Source organism: Mya arenaria, chromosome 10 (genome assembly GCF_026914265.1).
Source record: "Mya arenaria isolate MELC-2E11 chromosome 10, ASM2691426v1".
In the NCBI taxonomy this organism is placed as follows: Eukaryota; Metazoa; Mollusca; class Bivalvia; order Myida; family Myidae; genus Mya; species Mya arenaria.
The window spans coordinates 38,518,624-38,525,997 of NC_069131.1; the positions used below are offsets into that span (position 1 = coordinate 38,518,624).

General features: G+C 37.0%; 1 protein-coding gene across 1 annotated transcript in view; it reads left to right on the plus strand.

Annotated features, from left to right (window-relative positions):
* Nucleotides 1-7,374, plus strand: part of LOC128204252 (uncharacterized) — a 146,689-nt gene that overhangs the window by 63,346 nt on the left and 75,969 nt on the right. The window lies entirely within an intron of this gene.

Consider the following 7,374-nt stretch of genomic DNA (forward strand, 5'->3'; position numbering starts at 1 on the left):
CTTTAAGATGCCTTCACTTTATTGCTTAGTGTTAACGTCTAAACGACCAATGACATGTGTCAAGTTCTTACATTTAAATAACTAAATAATTAAATTGTGTACAAAACTACAACTTAACTATAAATACTAAATAACTAATAGTATTTATATACTGTAATAAGACCATTGAAAGGTAAATTAATATTCATCAATAGCAGTATGCATTTGTCAATAAGCATATAGACGATAGACGAATGCATCTAGACGAACGCAACTTAACGAATGGAATTAGAAGGGAACCAGTAAATATTGGTATCCTGCGTCAGAAACATTAAATGGGAATGGAAACCAAATGCTGGTACCCTTCTTATTCACGGGAGAGCACTCTCGCGACTTTGCTACGGTGGCAGTCAAAAGTTTTCGTGCAGGAGCTGTCAAAAATATATCTAGAAGAGGTCATGTATAACATTATCTGAACCTAAAAAATAATACTGCTTGATGTTATTTTCTGCTGATTATTTTTTTCCTGGATTATTTTATTCGGTACTGAGTTAGACACATATCCAAATTCTAATCTGCGTTTCGGCCTGAATTTAAAATGTATTGTCTACTAGGCGGTGACCAATTGTCGATGGATAACATGTTTTGAAATTTCTGAGGCCATTAAAAAAAAGTATGAGCTTAGTGCTATCATTCGCAAGAAAATATGTACGCCTGGCTGTCATGTATAGAACTCTATGCATGTGTTTCATTCACTCAAATTTTCAATTTCTTTGCCTTCACTGGCTTCAGGACAGCCAAAGCATGTATACTAGAAATCTGTTATCAGCATCACTAGTGAATCCGGACGGGGGTGGGGGGTAGGGGGGGGGGCACCCCCCCCCCCCAAACCTGTTAATCGACCAAGTTAAGTTTTATTTCTATATCGGAGACAAAAAGTAATAAAATGCGCCAAAAATGGACCATTTCGGACTAGAAATTGCTAAAATTATCTTGGGAAGTACCCCCAAACACCACTGCCAACACCTTAAACCAAAGGTGGGGAGCTGCAATCCAACTGCAATTAAGAAAGTCACACTTTTAATTTTCACCTGGCTTATGTGTTAGGCAAAATCCTCGGGGGCGGATCCAGGATCTGACTTTAGAGGGGGCATGATTTATGGGCGCAACTTTTTTGACTTGCGCTCCTCCCTCAGAACCATTTTTTTATAGGAGGGGGGGGGGGGCAACCTCAAACACCCCCCACCCAGGATTCAGTGATGCTGATAACAGATTTCTAGTTTACATGCTTTGGCTGTCCTGAAGCCAGTGAATGCAAAGACATTGAAATTTTGAGTAAATGAAACACATGCATAGATTACTATACATGACAGCAAGGCGTACATATTTATCTTGCGATTGATAGCACTATAATTGGTCAAAATCTCACCGCTCGCAGACAACACATTTCAATTTCATACCAAAACGCAGATTAGAATTTGGATATGTGGTTTACTCAGTACCGAATAAAAACATACAGGAAAAAATAATGAGCAGAAAATAGCATCTAGCAGTATTACATTTTACGTCCAGATAATGTCAGACATTACCTCTTTTAGATATAATTTTGACAGCTCCTGCACGAAAACTTTTGACTGCCACCGTAGAAAAAGTCGCGAGAGTGCTCTCCCGTGGATAAGAAGGGTACCATAATTTGGTTTCCATTCCTATTTAATATTGCTGTCGCAGGATACCAATATTTACTGGTTCCCTTCTAATTCCATTCGTTAAGTTGCGTTCGTCTAAATGCATTCGTCTATCGTATATATGCTTATTAGTAAATGCATACTGTTATGTTTGATTGATGTATAATTAAGTTAGCTTGTAATGGTCTAATTACATTATATAAATATTATTAGTAATACTATTAGAAGTTTAATTGTACTCTTGTATTTAAATTAGTACACCAAAGTCAATTAAAAGTTAGAACTTGACATTTGTCATTTATCATTTAGACGTAGACACTAAGCAATAACATGAAGGAAACTAAAAGTTGTACACTTCGACACATGCGGTAGTCCATTTCAAACACGAAAGAAGCAATTGCATGAAGGCACTTACGATTTAAACGAATGCACGAGTAATTTAAAAAGAGAAATGTCATAATGCAGCATGCATTAACTGGCGGATAATCCCTTCCATATATGGAACGCTATAGACTCAATAACTCCACTTGCGTCTTAAAGCGAACCCTACATGTACCATTATGACCTCAATAACTCCATTTGCCTCTAACAGCTAACCCTACATGTAACGCTTTAGCCTAAATGACTCCACTTGCCTCTTACAGCTTACCATACATGTAACAATATAGCCTCAATACCTCCACTTGGTTCTTACAGCGAACCCTACATGTAAAGATATAGCCTAAATAAATCCACTTGCTTTTTTTCAGCGAACCCCACATGTCACGCTTTAGCTTCAATAACACCACTTACCTCTTACAGCGAACCCTTCATATAACGCTTTAGCCTAAATCACACGATTTGTCCCTTACAACGAACCCTACATGTACCGCTCCAGCCTAAATTACACTACTTTTTCCTTACAGCGAATCCTACATGTACCGCTATAGCCTAAATCACACTACTTGTTCCTCACAGCGAACCCTACATGTAACGCTTTAACCTAAATAATTGCCTCTTACAGCGAACCCTACGTGTAACGCTTGTAGCTTAAATTCCACTACTTGTTCCTTACAGCGAACCCTACATGTAACACTATAGCCTAAATTATTGCCCCTTACAACGAACCCTACATGTTAGGCTTGTAGCCTAAATTACACTACTTGTTCCTTACAGCGAACCCTACATGAAAAGCTATAGCCTCAATTACTCCACTTGCTTCTCACAGCTAACCCTACATATAACGCTATCGACTCAATAACTCCACTTGCTTCTTACAGCTAACCCTACATGTAACACTATAGCCTCAATAACTCCACTTGCTTCTTACAGCTAACCCTACATGTAATGCTATAGCCTCAATAACTCCACTAGCCTCTTACAGCGAACGCTACATGTAACGCTATAGCCTCAATAACTCCACTTGTCTCTTACAGCGAACCCTACATGTAAAGCTATAGCCTCAATAACTCCACTTGCTTCTTACAGCTAAACCTACATGTAACGCTATAGCCTCAATAACTCCACTTGCTTCTTACAGCTAACCCTACATGTAATGCTATATCCTCAATAACTCAACTGGTCTCTAACAGCTAACCCTACATGTAATGCTATAGCCTCAATAACTCCACTGGTCTCTAACAGCTAACCCTACATGTAACGCTATAGCCTCAATAGCTCCACTTGCATCTTACAGCGAACCCTACATGTACCGCTATAGCCTAAATAACTCCACTTGACTCTTACAGCGAACCCATCATGTCCCAATGTAGCCTAAATTACACTACGTGTTCCTTACAGCGAACCCTACATGTACCGCTATAGCCTAAATTACATTACTTGTTTCTTACAGCGAACCCTACATGTACCGCTATAGCCTAAATTATACTACATGTTCCTTACATCGAACCCTACTTGTACAACTGTAGCCTAAATTACACTACTTGTTCCTTCAAGCGAACCCTACTTGTACGGCTGTAGCCTAAATTACACTACTTGTTCCTTCAAGCGAACCCTACTTGTACGGCTGTAGCCTAAATTACACTTCTTGTTCCTTACAGAGAACCCTACATGTGCCACTGTAGCGTAGCCTAAATTACACTACTTGTTCCTTCAAACGAACCCTACTTGTACGGCTGTAGCCTAAATTACACTACTTGTTCCTTACAGCGAACCCTACATGTACCGCTCCAGCCGACTGCCCGGCCAATCATTGCAATCACAATGGACGCCAATGGACATGTGAGGCGGGTACTTGCCACTGTCACCGCGTACAATGAGTTTTGAAAGACATGTGTGTATAATAAATACATATAAACATAAAACGTTAGATGTTTTGTTCTATTTATCCAATCACATGTTTATATGAAAACTGGATATTGTCGAAGAAGATTATATGAACCTTCCATGGCCGAGAGTGTAATTTAGGTTCATCCTAACCCGGGCGTAGGGTGTTTTGCGAAAACGTTGTTTACCGAGTATCCGCAACCCACACTGCGCGAGGGTAAATATGAACTTAACTTACACGAGCGGTTATGGAAGATGCGTTTCCTCCCACCTCAGTTAAACAAAGAATGAAAAAATGTAAAAGAAAATTGCTGGAACTCTTTTGTGCGTAGTGAAAATAAATGCGTATAGATATGTGATAATTCGTGGTTGTCATGGATATGCGCGCAGTGATTAAGATTATGTTAAAAGTCAAATCGGTCTTCAAATAGTTCTAAGTGGAGACTGCAGCATTATTTCTTGAATGGTGCGTAAAGACTATTTTTATGGTGTCATTTGAAGCTAGAAATAAAAAAATAAGCATTTTAAATATTGCCATACGACAAGGTTTACATGACTCTTCAACAAAGGAGTTAATTGCATGATGAAACTAAAAAAGGTGTTCCATTCGGGTACTTGTTTTATCTTTGTCCGTGGCCAGGATAAAAATTTCTAGAATGGTTGAAGGTTTAGATCTACTTATCTGAGGTGGGATAAATTTTCATTACCCGAGCAGACGTTTTTTTTTTGTGGAAACAAGGTTTACCGAGGTGGCATTAGTTTAAACATGTTTAAAACAGCTGGCATTTGTTTGAAACGTTTTAAACAGCTGGTATTAGTCTGAAAGTGTTAAAGACAGCTGGCAATAGTTTGAAAGTGTTTTAAACAGCTGGCATTAGTTTGAAAGTGTTTTAAACAGCTGGCAGTAGGTTGAAAGTGTTCAAAACAGCTGGCATTAGTTTGAAAGTGTTTTAAACAGCTGGCAGTAGGTTGAAAGTGTTCAAAACAGCTGGCATTAGTTTGAAAGTGTTTTAAACAGCTGGCAGTAGGTTGAAAGTGTTCAAAACAGGTTGCACAAAGTTAAGTGTTCAAAACAGCTAGTATTAGTTTTTTTAATATTTCGTAACAAATTGCATTAGTTTGTAGATTCTCATAAAGATGACACAATGTGAAGAGTGTTCAAACAATGGTCTAGGGAATTAGCTGTCTGTTTTGCCTCCGCGTAATCAAATCACAGATCTTTGAACTTAATCTAAATCAAATTCGAACGCACGCAAACAAATTTCAAACAAAGGATGCGGATTCCAAAAGTATCATTTTTGTTAAAGCTGCACACTCATATTGGCCGATTTGATGTTTTTGTCTTCGAATGAGCACTTTGTATGCGTTATTGTCTAGAAACCAGATATACAAAACTGCTGATAAAATATCTGATCGCAGATATTCATTTTTACTTTCGAAAATTGATGTTTTACGTTTAAGAGCCTTACTCACGCTTAAAGAAAAATGAAAAATTTCGCGAGTTTTCCAAACAATAAGGAACTGTATCATTGTGCGTTATTTTATATGACTGAATTAAAGGCATTGGTACCAAAATCAGCTGATTCGGAAGCAAAGACCAAAACAAAACGCCAAAAATGAGAATCTATGAGAGTGCAGCTTTAAGAAAATTACTTATACTAGGATACTGTGGGCTGTTTGAATAAGAATTGTAGTCGCTATTAGTCGTACATTGAAAATGTTGTGTCATAGTTTTATAAATATGCTTCTTATCTGAGTGAATTAAACTTTAGCCAATATAATATTAAAAATGAACACAAAGTTCAAAAATGAAAAAAAGTTATATCATTGTGTTGCCGTTGGGTAGGTTTATACTGGCCAGCGCTCATGTGGCTTAAAATGCAATTAAAGGGGGAAAATGCCCCAAAAAGAATTGTTCATATTTGTGGCGTTTAATATCTTCTGTGTGTGAAATAGAAAGTATAGAAAACCAAAGATGATTTTTGGGTAAAATGATGAAACGTGTAAAAAAAGTATGAATTTCTGGAATTTGTTTTTATCAATAAAAATACCAGAATAACTGTATTTAATAGACATTATATATCACCATCACCTACCCCATGGGCAGACACAATGATATATCGTGAAAATGTGATACTTGGGGTAAAATGTTGAAAAACGTAAAGAAAATTATGAATTTCAGGATTTTGTCTTGATCAAAATTAGAATAAGCAATACATATTTAAGATAATCGAATTTTAACGATTATAATCCTTTATTAATATGGCCTCACATGACAGTATGCAATTTTGAAAATAATGCGTCGATATATGGAGGAAGTGCTTTCTGAAAGGGAGAACCTTTTGAAACACGAACACCATCCGAAATTTATATAAAAAAAATATGTTCGATTAAAACTGCTCATTTATAGAAAAAATGTGCAACACTAGCAACGCCGCCTAGCAGGAATATGAAACATTTAAGACACATATAATTATCCCTAATGACATGGGCTGTGTTCAAAAACAATATTAGATTTTACTTAATTTCAAAATTACAATCCAAGTGATATGATTGGACTGTAAAAATAACTGACCAATGAACTGATTAGAATTACTGAGACATGACTAATAACACGGATAAGAACACTATTGATTACTGCCTTCGGACAGCTATTACATATCAGTTAAATCTAAAAACAATGTTTGCTAATCGGGTTGTGATGTAGCTAATCGGAGTGCGTAAAATTAATAAAAAAACAAGTTTTAGAATGATTTGAATGAACATTCCTAGAATATGTGGTCTTATGGTTACAATCTTGACTGTCGATTCAGGTATCACAGGATCGATTACCCGCCGCATCACTAAAAAAGAAACCCCGAGTGCAAGAATAAATAAACTCAACAACCACGCACCAATGCATTGATTTGTGCACACCGGATATTTATTTCCGGGAACTTTTGCGTGCTGGAAATTTGTATTTGGCAACCCATCCATGCTATATCACGCCTACCAACGCACCACTTCTATTTCCTCTTATTATCTAGATTTTGCAATCTGAAATGTAACATTCCACTCATTGCATCATTAAACAATAGTGCACATACATTTTGGTGAAATGTAAAAACATCATTTTCAACGTCATCTTTTTTTCGGAGGTTTGAACTTTTAGATATTTAAGAAACAAATTAAATCACGTGTTTCCTGTTTGCATTAAAAATCCGACCCTCGGGCATGATGTATGGCGATTTGTCTTGATGAGATAGATATTTGAACCAATTTTCATGAAATCCTCCTAGTTGTTTAGGAAATATGGATCGCTTATCATACATACATGAGTTGAGCAACGGCATCAATATATAATAACGTTCACTATGGCATTTGGGGTTAGATGGACTCCTTCGACAGTGTTTGATGATTGCTCAAATATTGTCTAGGTCCACAATTTTTGAAAACGTTAGTAACG